Raw genomic sequence first — 13,328 nt, 5'->3', positions numbered from 1 at the left:
GGACAAGTAGCCACATCTTCAAAGTTTGATGGAACATGACACCAATGCCATAGCTTTTTTTTTAATTCCATACAAATCCAACAGAAAATGTCTCCATTTAATGATGACTGAGTTAATCTGCCAAAGTCTGCTCAATTGTGGCAAGAAAATTTGTTTTCATTACAGTAAAATTATTTGATGCAAACTGAATATACATTACTGTGTTCCGAGAATTGTCGAAATCTCATAGCATAATTAATAAATGTAAAAAAATACTCGCCTGGTCCATGTTTGGCCCACTGCCACATGATGTTCCATTCCAATGGACTTCTTTGGTTCCGTCACTTGTGTGATGTTCACTTGGCCGATTTCAGCATCTTTCAGCAACAGACATCTTTCTGCCTCCTCGCTGACATGGAAACACCACGCTAGTGAAACCCAGATGAGTATTATTTTTTTTTCTATTGTTATCCTGACACTTTTGAATTCATCAAAATAGTGATCAGCTCGAATCGCAAAAACAGTCTGATTCTAGGGAAATGTTTTGTGAAATTTGACACAAATGTATTTGTCTCACATGTATTTATTAATCCATATCCCTTGTTATGTACTTGAGAGGGACAATATTTCACATTTCATACTGTTATGATATTCCTTATGTACCCACAAGGGCCAATTTATTAATTTGGTGGGTTTAGGGCAAATTAGTGATACCTCCCCCCTTTTCACTTACAGATGGAGGCCAAAATAATGTACTCGAGGTGTCTGTATGGCAGGTACTGTATATGATACTATACCACAAATATAAATATGGATTAAAGTGGACCAGACAATTCCATATAAAAATTTACATAACTTATGACATCCATCACAGGTATACATCAGACACTTTACAGTGAAGCAATAGGTAAGTAGTTGATAAAGATGATATTTCTGCTGTTGTTCCCAGAGCTGCCGTATTGACCTCCTCCAAGCTACTGAAATGAGTTTTATTTACCTTCCAGATGATGGTGATGTGATGTGATGTGTTAGGCTTCTTTCACATGTCCTGATATTACCAGTACTGGAAAAAACAGTTCCGGTGCTATATGTGTCCATGTGTCCATATGTCCGTGTGTCAAAGCCATGTGCCATCCATGTGCACCATCAGTGTGACACCTACTAGCATCTGGGAAAAAGCAGTACAGTTCATGGTGCTGAATCCTACTCTCGTTATTGTTGCCTGGTCTCCCTGTGGTCAGCGAGACCTGGCGACGTTGATGACAGTTGTAGTCAGCACATGCCAACTGAGAATTGCGCTAACTACAAGTCTCCGGGGAATTAACTTCCATCTGATGCTGTAGCAGCACAGGTCAGTCTGGATTTGACGCCACAGCTTCCGGTGATCGCCTACGTCCTTGCCACCTCAAGGTCATCCCCAGAGCCAACAAAAGGGTACAGCGCAATCTCAGTTACCAAGCTAAAGTACAGTTGATCCCATGCCAAACTGGGAGGGATCATGCATCTTATGTATTATGAGGAAATTAAAAAGGCTATGGCCTTCTGACAAAAGTTCCGGTCTATCTGCCTGAACTCTCTCTACTCTCTGCCACAAGATGTAGAGAGGGCATCTACTGCTATTACCAGTTCTAGTTTAAAAGTAGTAACTAGTGAGTGGAGTGAAAATGAATAAGATGGAACAGAGCAGGAAGATGCCACCGCGCCCCCTACCACCAGGCCTACCTAAGTTTCACTACCAAATTTCCAACTTCTCCCGCCACCTTACCAGCAGGTTATGATCGGAGCTCTGCCTACTGGGAAAGTCACATGCCTGTCACCATCTTCCCTTCTCTTTATGTCTCCTTGCCAGGCCACAACTGATACTCCTCCTGCCATCGAGGCAGTCACGGGCCCATAGCCAGAAGACATACCCCCTGCGTCGCATGGGTATGACAAAGCCCAGCCATGGGGCCGGTTACACACAGACTACCACTACATAGACCCTATTCAAAATCCAGAAGAGGCCTTACATGGTCTAGTCAGGAATCTACACCCAGAAGCCCACTATGCCTCCATGAAGATCTTTTCTATATGAACGCTGACGAGTAGAACTGGCATTCAGAACGGTTTGTTGGGGAATGCCTGGCTGGTCCTCAATCTGAATCTCAAGAAAAGGACCAAACAAATGAGCGCTTTCACTTGAAACAAAAAGGGTATGAGTTCAGCATAGAAGAATGCACCATGTTTTCGTAAACCATATGTCGGTTAAACAGGACTACTTTCTAAATGTTTACAGAAAAATTTCCAGCCTGGAGTAGTCGTCCACTTTCTAAACATGCCGAGCTGGAGAGTCTGATACACTGTCGCAGTAACCAGGCCTGCACCGCCTCTGATGTAGAAGCCTAGCAGAAGGAAAGAGAGCAGAAGAGAGATGCCTGCCATCCCTACTTGGAGTTTTGAGACAGCAGTTATCCTGAGGCACCACTTCAAGAATCTAAAAAGCCTGCAACATCTTCAGTGCCATTTCCAACTTCAGCCACCATCCGGAAGACTGCCACCTCTACCAACATCATGCACTTCCCTGCCAATCCTGCCTTCCAAACATACAAGGCACTGTATGCCACGTATGTATGTTCTACATTTCTACCTCTTCCTAGCTCACTCCTGTCCTGCTTAATGTGCCACCCATACATACAAAGCCTGCTGAAGAAGAAATGAAAGAAGCACCCAATAACTGAGCCATTCAAATAAAAAGGTAAAAAAAAGAAAGAAAATGCCTTTTCAGTTGTGTTGGTTAGGCTACTTTCACACTAGCGTTAACTGCAATACGTCGCAAATGCGTCGTTTTGCCGAAAAAACGCATCCTGCAAAAGTGCTTGCAGGATGCGTTTTTTCAGCATTGACTAACATTAGCGACGCATTTGCGACGCATTGCCACATGTCGCAACCGTCGTGCGACGGTTGCACCGTGCTGTGGCGGACCGCCGGGACCAAAAAACGTTACATGTAACGTTTTTTGCTCCCGACGGTCCGCTTTTTCCGACCACGCATGCGCGGCCGGAACTCCGCCCCCACCTCCCCGCACTTCCCCGCACCTCACAATAGGGCAGCGGATGCGCTGGAAAAATGCATCCGCTGCCCCCGTTGTGCGGCGGAGACAGCGCTAGCATCGGGGACCTCGGCCCGACGTACTGCAACGGGCCGAGCCCGACGCTAGTGTGAAAGAAGCCTTACACAGTAACAGTTTGCAGAGACAGTTCCCTGTCTCTCCACAAAGTATTGTTTTGTTTTATTTCTGGGCCAGTTAAGTCCTAGGCTCTAAAAAGTTTCTACCTTTAAGGCTGCAAAAAAACCATTGTTTTGTAGGACTCAATTTTTCCTTATACAAGGGACTGTTATTAGGTGAATACCCTCTGAGGTGAAGTAGGCCTTAAAGGGAACCTGTCAGCAGTTTTGGCTGATAAAAGATATGGACATCAACTTTCAGGGCTTATATGCAGCATTCTATAATGCTGTATTTATGCCCTCCACCTGATCTGAAAGAGAAGAAAAATAACTTTATTATACTTATTTGCGGGGTGGGGCGGTCCGGACCGATGGGTGTCGCTGGTCTTGGTCCGGCGCCTCCCATCTTCTTATGATCGCCGCCCTCCTGCTTGCTTCTTGTGGATGATGCAACCCTGCATCATCCACACAGGCTCCCTGGCATCGCGCTCCTGTGTAGGTGTACTTCTCTGTCCTGTTGAGGGCAGAGCAAAATACTGCAGTGCACAGGTGCAGGAAAAGGTCAAACAGGACCCTATGGCATATTTGGAGAACAGCCTGGTCTTTTCTATGAATGCAAGCGGATGAGATTGTTCCTTTACTAACCTTATTTAATAAGAACTTGTTCCTTTTTGAGAGTGAGCGTTTGTGCAATAACCATTTGTTTACTATTTGGTATACCACACTGTGTTTTCTATCGCTCAGATATTGCACTTGTGACAGTCTGACTGGGTAAAAGACCTGTTACTTATTTATGGTATACAACACTATGATATTTTTTACATGGGTTCATAGGATCTAATTAGGCACCGTAAAGGGATTCCCTTCCTTATGGTTTTATAGGTTTGCCCAGTGTGGACCAGAGGATGAACCCCTCTTACAAATATTTTTATAGTCTTATATTAATCCAATTGATATTAAATGTTTGAATGTTTGTCTTGTTTGTCATTTATTTCTTTGCAACTGAGAGTCTATTTTAAGAATTTATTAAAAGTTACATTTTATTTTTACCTCTACCTTGCTACACTTACTTTTCTAAGCAGTCATGCATGGCTCATGCATGAGGTGTCTAAGTCTGGACCAGCATTTACAGCTTGGAATTGAAGTTTATACCCGATATCATGCAACACCTCCATTTTTTTTTATTCCAGCCACACTCAGATGGCTCAAACATCAATTTCGTATGGTACTATTGGCAGAAAAATGGAAGGAAATCAACACAGGTGATCACAGGTGATAGCAGATAAGCAGTCAATAATGGGCCATGCATGAAGAATCAGGGTCTGGGACAGCATTTACAGCGTGGAATTGAAGTTTCAATTAAGATGTGGTGGCTAAGGGAGAGATGTAAGCCTTCTTTGCTGAGAGCCCAGATAATTCATGCAACAGCTAATTTTTTTATTTCCCTGCCACACTTAGGTGGCACAAACATCAGTTTCATAGACTACTATTGTAATAAAAATGTAAGAATAGTAACACAGGTAGGTGATGAATCAATTGACCCATAGTAGAACATTTTATAGTGGCACCGCAGCAGTCAGTAATAGACCATGCATGTGGTATCAGTGTCTGACCCAGAATTTAGAGCTTTGAGTTTAAGTTTAAATTAGGGTAAAGTGGGTGAGGGACCAGTGTAGGCTGGCTGTGCTGGGAGCCTTGATACCTCATGCAGCAGCTCAATTTTTATTCCCAGCCAGACTCAGATGGCACAAATAGCAGCTTGGTAGAGCACTAATGTTAGAAAAATGTTAGAATAGTAACACTGGTAGTTGACTAAGAGCAAGTGCAGGCTTGCCGGTCTGGGAGCGATACTGCAACAGGAACCACACATGAAAGAGACCCAACTTGAAGCACAAATATTTTACCAAATTAGGGGCAGGCAACAGGAAACATGGAATCAATTTACCTACAGTAGAATTTTGATAGTGGCACAGCAGAAGTCAGCCATGCGTCATGACTGAGGTATCAAGGTCTGGGCCAGCATTTAGAGCTTTGAATTGAAATTTCAGTTAAGATATGGTGGCAAAGGGAGTGGTGTAAGCCTTCTGGGAGCCCTGATACATCATGCAACACCTTTTTTTCCTTTCACTCTCAGATGGCACAAACATCAGTTTTATACAGTACTGTTGGTACGAAACTTCAAGGAAGGTAACACAAGTATTCCACTGACAATGAATGTAGGCCTGCCTGTCTGTCTGGGAGCCCTACTTACACAGGCAACTCATCAGATGGTGACATAACTTTGAGATTCCACATTTCAAACAATAATTGTCACACATCACTAAAGTGGCATCAATTTCCACAGAGTAGAAACAGTATAAGAGGTCTCTGACACACCTTCTACCACAGGAAGCACACCAGATGGAGACCCAACTTTGAGTCTCCACATTTAAAAAAAAAAATTGTCACACACCACTTAAGTGACATCAATTTCCACAGAGTAGAAATAGTATAATAGTCCTCTGACACACTTTCTACTACAGGCAACCCACCAGATGGAGACCCAACTTGGATTCCATGTTTCGAATTGTTTGTAACATCAGCACCAAGAGCAACAGCAGGCACAGAAGACACCACAAAAATGGCACAGACTGCAATAATACATGACACTAAAAACGACACCATCGGATAGTCAGCCCAATCTGTGATTGGGGTGCAAAAGTCATTGGAGATCCATGACTTGTTCATTTTGATGAAAGAAAATGAAATGAACAAGTCTACACTTTCAGGAGACAGCTGGGAGCCCGTATTCATGAAGACACCACCAGCAGCGTTGAAGACTAGAGCTGAGCTAATTTGTTCGGATTTGGGTCCAAATACGATCGGCAGCGAATGTTGCTTTTGCAATATTAGTCAAACACAGACGAACGTCATTAGAGTCAATGGGAGTAGAAATTACCGAATATGTTTGGAAATGATCATCAAACATACATTTGGCACGAATGGGGTACTAATATGGCAAGAATATGGCGAATTTGGATACGGCAACCGAATCTGAACAAATTCACTCAACTCTACTGAAGACACGTTCTGAGAGAACGCTGGCTGCCGGGCATGACAAAATCTCCAAGGCATTGCAGTCATGCTCAGTCTACTCTTCCATTTTTGAAGACAAAAGTGCAAACGGGTTCAAATCCCCCTGATGGCATTGATATTGAGCTCCAGATACTCCTGCACCATCCTCTCCTGCCATTCACAATGTGTCAGACTTGCAATCTGTTTTGCTGGTGCACAGGCTGGTCTGAAAAAGACAAACAGAAATTGCTTATCCCACTTATACTGCTGCTGCTGCTAATGTTTTTGCAATGACACCTTGACGATCCCCGGGTTAGACGTTTAGAACTGGAATGCACACTGTGTGCCTCACTGCTGTCTTGGGGAAAACCACTCTTAAGATTGTCTACAATCGTATTACGGTACTCCAGCATGTGAGCATCCCTTTCCAGGGGGTAAACATCTGGCTAAATTTATTATTGTACTGTGGATCTAACAGAGTGGCAACTCAGTAGTCGTCAGCACTATTTTTAACCCTAAGAATATGGGAATTGTGTTGAAGATAAATCAGCAAGAAGGCATTCATGTGTCAGGTGCTTTCATCAGGCACAAGTCTATGGTGTGTTGGTGGTAAGGTAACACTCAAGGTTGCTTTATCTGTCCCCTCCTGCTAACCATGGACAACAGAAAGTGAATCATTTTCCTCTTCATCTCCTGACTGTTGCTCGTCCATCACCTCGTCCTCCTTCATTTATTTCTCAGCTTCTTCATCTTCAATAACAGTCTGTCTGGTACCATGAGCCCCCCTTGATCACTGTAAGCCACTCTCCCATGGCACCCACCTGTGCAATGACAGTCAGGGAATTTGAGATATTGTTATAGCTACCGCATACTCTTCTGCTTCCACCTCTTCCTTTGGGAGCAGCACCTCCTAATGCAGACTATTCAAAGTCTGCTCCACCATGTAGATGACTGTAATAGTGATGCTGATGATGGAATTATGAGTGGTATACATCTTTGTAGCCATTTTAAAACTGTGCATGAGGGTGCAGAGGTACTTCATCTGTGCCCACTCTGCAAGTGTGATTTGAACCATATCCAGACTACATTGGCCAAGGCTATGCAAAAGGGCATACTGCATCAGGGCTCATTGCTGCTGCCACAACCGCTGCAACATGTGCAGAGTGGAATTCCGCAATGTCGGAACATCATTAATCAAATCAAATGGTTAACCAATATGCCGAAAGAACTCTGTAGCGAAGCAAGTCGATACCCTGTGGGGTGTGATTGTCGAAAGTTAGCACAGAGCAACTGTGCTTTCTGGGATAGTGGCTGAGAAATTGCTGTACCACCAGGTTGAGGATGTGAGTCATGTAAAGCACGTGTGTGAGGTTGACATGGCGCAGGGTCGTCACCAGGTTTGCACTGTTATTGCTCATGGCCTTCCCTGGCTCCAGGTTTAGTGGAGACAGCCATTGCTCTAACTCGGCCTAGATAACTGTCCACAACTTTTGAGCTCTGTGACTGAGACTGGTAAGACATTAATTTAAACATTGCCTGATTGCGGTGAGCCATGGCTGCAGAGCATGTAGATGGGGGAGATTGTATCTGCACTGTTGGAATGCGTGTCTGAGTGAGAGGTTGAGGGAACAGATGGAAGCCCTAGATGAGGTGGAGGAGGTAGAAGCAGTGGAGGAACTATTAGATACAGAGGTTTGTCCAGTAAGCCTTGGGAATTCAAAGACTTGTGGAGCAGCCCCTTGACTGCCTGCCCCCACAGCCACCAGAGTCACCCAGTGCCCAGTCAGCGAGATGTAATACCCCTACCCATGAATACTCCTCCAGGTATCAGTGGGGAAATGCACCCTGGGAAAAATAGATTTTTTCAGGGAATGGATGATGTCGTTAGCAGCATGCTGGTGTAGCACAGGCACAGCTTTCTGAAAGAAACAATTGCGACTGGGAAACTGGGTACTGGGGGACTGCAATGGCCATAAACTTTCAGAAATCTTTTGTATCCACCAGGCGGAAAGGTAGCATTTCCATGGCCAACAGATTAGAGATGGTGGAGTTGAAGCTCCTAGCTTTGCCATGTGTAGGAGGAAACATTGTTTTACGTTACCACAAATGCTGGAGCGAGAGCTGGCTGCTGTGCTGAGAGAAGGCAAGATACAGAGAACAAGACAAACTGCTGGACTTTGAGTGAGGTGCAGGCAGATATGTTATGGTGGATTGAGAACGATGTGTTGTGCTAGGAGACACAAAAGCAGCAGTCATGTCTACTTCTGTAACAGCTGACCGGCTCACCCTCACCCTGATTGTGGTGGGTGTTATGATCTGGTGACCTTGGAGCCGCATGAGAGACTTTCTCAGGAGTAGGTGGTACCTGTACTGACCGCAAACCCTAATCTAACACTGCAACTAGAAGTAGCCGTGGGATGTACCTAACACGTCCTAGACATCTCGACACAGCCGGAGGACTAAATACCCCTATAGATGGAAATGGGAATTCTATCTTGCCTCAGAGCAGAACCACAAAGGATAGGCAGCCCCCCACAAATATTGACTGTGAGCATAAGAGGAAAGACACACACTGGCAGAAAAACAGGATTTAGCAAAAGAGGCACTTCTAGCTAAATAGAAAAGAAAAGGACAGAATTCTAAGCGGTCAGTATTAAAATCCTAAAAACATCCACAGCAGACAATACAAATATTTCACATCTAACTAAAGACATAGAAAGTACATCTGCATCTCCTGAGAATCCAGCATGACTGAAAAATCCAAACAACGTCTAAGCTGGACAAAAACACAATAAATTGCACTGAATTGCAAAGCACACTGCATGTGTGCACAGAGACAAAAAAACAGACACTTATCTTAGCTGAATTTGTAGCAGGGCATGAGGAGCCAGAGAGAGATGCAATCCCTCCAAGTACAATGGACAACTGGCACAGACTCATGGATCCTGCACACCTAAATACCTAATAGAGCTGCAATCAACAGAAACACCTGCCCGGATTACAACCCCAAGATAACTGCACTACCACCAACAACCACCGAAGGGAGCCCAAGAGCAGAATTCAAAACAGTACCCCCCCCCTTGAAGAGGGGTCACCGAACCCTCACCAGAGCCCCCAGGCCGATCAGGACGAGCCAGATGAAAGGCACGGACCAAATCAGCAGCATGGACATCAGAGGCAAAAACCCAAGAATTATCCTCCTGGCCATAACCCTTCCATTTGACAAGGTACTGAAGCCTCCGCCTCGAAAAGCGAGAATCCAAAATCTTCTCAACCACATACTCCAACTCCCCATCTACCAACACCGGGGCCGGAGGATAAGCAGAGGGAACAACGGGCACCACATATTTCCGCAATAAAGATCTATGGAAGGCATTATGGATAGCAAAAGAGGCCGGAAGCGCCAATCGAAAAGACACCGGATTAATAATCCCAGAAATCCTATAAGGACCAATAAACCGAGGCTTAAACTTAGGGGAAGAAACCTTCATAGGAACATGATGGGAAGACAACCAAACCAGATCCCCAACCCAAAGCCGGGAACCAACACACCGATGACGGTTAGCAAAACGCTGAGCCTCCTCCTGAGACAACACCAAAATTGTCAACCACATGAGCCCAAATCTGCTGCAACCTGTCAACCACAGAATCCACACCAGGACAATCAGAAGGCTCAACTTGCCCCAAAGAAAAACGAGGATGAAAACCAAAATTACAAAAGAAGGGCAAAACCAAGGTAGCCGAACTAGCCCGATTATTAAGAGCAAACTCGGCCAATGGCAAGAAAGCCACCCAATCATCCTGATCAGCAGACACAAAGCATCTCAAATAAGTTTCCAAAGTCTGATTAGTTCGCTCGGTCTGGCCATTTGTCTGAGGATTAGTGTTGAGCGATACTGTCCGATACTTGAAAGTATCGGTATCGGAAAGTATCGGCCGATACCGGCAAAGTATCGGATCTAATCCGATACCGATACCCGATACCAATACAAGTCAATGGGACTCAAGTATCGGACGGTATCCCTGATGGTTCCCAGGGTCTGAAGGAGAGGAAACTCTCCTTCAGGTCCTGGGATCCATATTAATGTGTAAAATAAAGAATTAAAATAAAAAATATTGCTATACTCACCTCTCCGACGCAGCCTGCACCTTACCGAGGAAACCGGCAGCCTTGTTTGCTTAAAATACGCGCGTTTACTGCCTTCCGTGACGTCACGGCTTCTGATTGGTTGCGTGCCGCCCATGTGACCGCGACGCGACCAATCACAACAAGCCGGGACGTAATTTTCAGGTCCTGAATGCCTAGAATTAGCATCATCTGGGGGACGAAGAAGAACATCAGAATCCAGTTGTGAGGGAACACGAGAAACAGACACAACAGTTGTGGGGACTATCCCGTAAGCACAGCAGGGGAGGACCGCAACACACAAGCGCTAGAAGGTAGGCACAGATTTCCACCTGCAAAGGGAACTCTGGAGGTGCCATCCGACCGGCCGGACTTGCGCAGCCTGGTTAACCGTATTCCGGACTGAGGATCCTGAAGCCTTCAGTAAAAAGGTAAAGAGACTGCAACCTGGTGTCCTCGTTATTTACCGCGACCGGCACTTCACCGCACCATAACGACATCCCATACCTCCACCTTCATTGTACGCCCCTCAGCAGGGTCACGGACCGGGTCTAGCCACCGTGACAACTCCAGAACAGAGACTCAGAGACCCGGTACCGGGTACCCCTCGGCCCTGCGGCAGTGGGGGCGCTGCAAACTTGGCGTCATGAACAGGATCTACTTAAGCCTGAAGAATCAGGTCATGTGTGCCTTGGAACTGTGATTTATTATACTTGGACTGTGACTTATTGCAAAGACTGTGGAACCAGCCGCCATTACAGCGCTAGGGAGAGCGCAGGAGAAGAAGGGCGTGGAGTAGGCGTGGACCAGCTGAAGAGCGCGAAAGACAATGGCCGCCCAGTCTAAATATTTCTGCACTGTGAGGACGTGTCCGTCAGCAGCTGAGATCCGCCTCCTGATTCTCAATGGTGGGCGGAGACAGAGAAAACGAAACCGCCCACGAAGGAGAGAGCGGGAAAAGGACCAGGAAGAAGGAGCGAGCCACATGGAGGACGCCATGGCCAGCTACCCGGAGGGGCACCGCAGCCAGACCTCCACAGTTGACGCTGACCTCCTGCAGACTGGAGCGGATGAGCTGATCCACCAACTCCTGCGGATGCAGCTGAGCACTGAGGCCGGGTGGAAGAAGACCATCAACGGGAGCCTCACCAGACATCTGTCGGCAGCCTCGTCTGGTCCGGAGCAAGAAAGAAGTTTTAGCGCTCCGAAGCCAGAAAGCAAGGCCCTGCCGGAAAGCGAGATGCTGCAAACGGAGATGACAGCGCCGCAGCGCAAGGCCCTGCAACCAGCGTTCCAGATCCCAGCGGAGACGGAGCAGATCGGCACCGGAGGGACCGCATCTGAAGCAGGTATGAAGAACGACCCTGCCCCGCCAGCAGAGGACCTGCTGATAGGCCCCATCGTGGCACCCCCTCTCCCTGGGACCTATAGACTCCAGCGCCTTACACCCTGGGATCAGGCCCCGGGTATGGAGCACTTCTTAAAGGCCCCGATCTCACCGATCACCTTGCCGAGCGAGGTCTATGCGGAGCTACGGCCGCCAGAGCGAGAGTAAACCTCGATGCCATGGATATGTAAATAGTTAACTGCTTGTTTCCCTGCTTTTTGCTGCTTTAAACCCGACTAGGGTTATTCTTAAAGGGATCCCTTTGTTTACCCGGGATCCCTTCTTCTGCTTTTTGTTTTTGTTCTTGTTTATTCATCATTGAAAGAACTGCTGAATCATGAACAATGCATGATTACAAACTTTTTGTACATAGTTTGCACCTTCTTAAAGGTGCTCTCTACTGGTTTTACACAAGGAAAGGACTCTTTGCGAAGACACTGGTCTTGGAACCAGCACCGGAGTCCTTACTGTGAACAGACTTGCAGCTTGAGAAGTTGCATTACCTCATAGAGACTTGGTCCCCTCTTAAAGGGGATGTTCACATATTGCACTTATGAACAGTGTTGCCTTAAGATGGTTAAATGGCAATAATGTCTTGAAAGAAGAAGTTAAATGTAGCTAATTAGTTGATTGTGAGAAATGTTTAATGATGTTGATAGAAGAATGAGGACAGAAAGTGAACCCGTACGGGGTTAGTCAGTGAGTCCTCCTAGGAGCCATACAGAGATGGCTCAGTAATCCTGAACTGAAAGATGGATGATATGTTCTATACTGTGTATAGTAGTGGAAAGACAGTAGGCCCGGGCAGAAAGGGGCGGTCCTGTAACAGAAAGGAGAGGCAGTAGGCCTGGAGCGGATAGGACAGGCGGTCCTGCAGATGTAAAGAAGGAGAATGCAGAAAAGTTGATTAGCCTTATAATGTTTTATAAGAAGGTCTTTAGTGGATTCAGTGAGTACGTCCTTAAAGGCAAAGTTAAATTATTGTTCAAAAATTTGCACTTAGTAGAATACCCGGTTGGGTAAAAGAAGTTATTTAAAGTATGTTACTTAAATATTTAACCGTGTTTGTAACGTTCAAGTGTCCTCACCTCCCATAAAGGGAAGCTCTGTTAAAGTTTACTTGTTATTGCATTTCAAAAATTGTATGTCTTTTTGCTGACATGTATTGTTGTTTTCTTCCCAGTCCAGGAGTACTGGATTTAACCGGGGGGGGAGTGCAGCGCCCCAGAGTCCTGGTCGTTGCAGTACTGTTGCTCCGCCACTAAGGGGGGCTATGGTACGTCTGATGGCACTGAAGGAGTTCATCTGACCAGGTATCACAGACACCAATACATTTCACAGTCTGGCCTCCAGAGGGAGCTAAGGGCACTATGCATTAGGCCACTCCTCACAGTCTGGTAAAACTGGGGGTTGGATAGGAAGTTAGATCAGAAAGCTGACTGGGTTGGAACCAGGCAACACCTTGTGGCAGAGGGTGTTGTAGGGGAAGATTCAGAGGGGTCCCTGTCAGGGGTGGGATCCTGACAGAGGCCTAGCGAACAGAGAGAACGTTACGGGACCGTGCCTGCACCTGATCAC

The sequence above is a fragment of the Ranitomeya variabilis genome, chromosome 3, assembly GCF_051348905.1.
Source record: "Ranitomeya variabilis isolate aRanVar5 chromosome 3, aRanVar5.hap1, whole genome shotgun sequence".
Taxonomy (NCBI): Eukaryota; Metazoa; Chordata; class Amphibia; order Anura; family Dendrobatidae; genus Ranitomeya; species Ranitomeya variabilis.
This window is presented reverse-complemented; position numbering follows the sequence as displayed.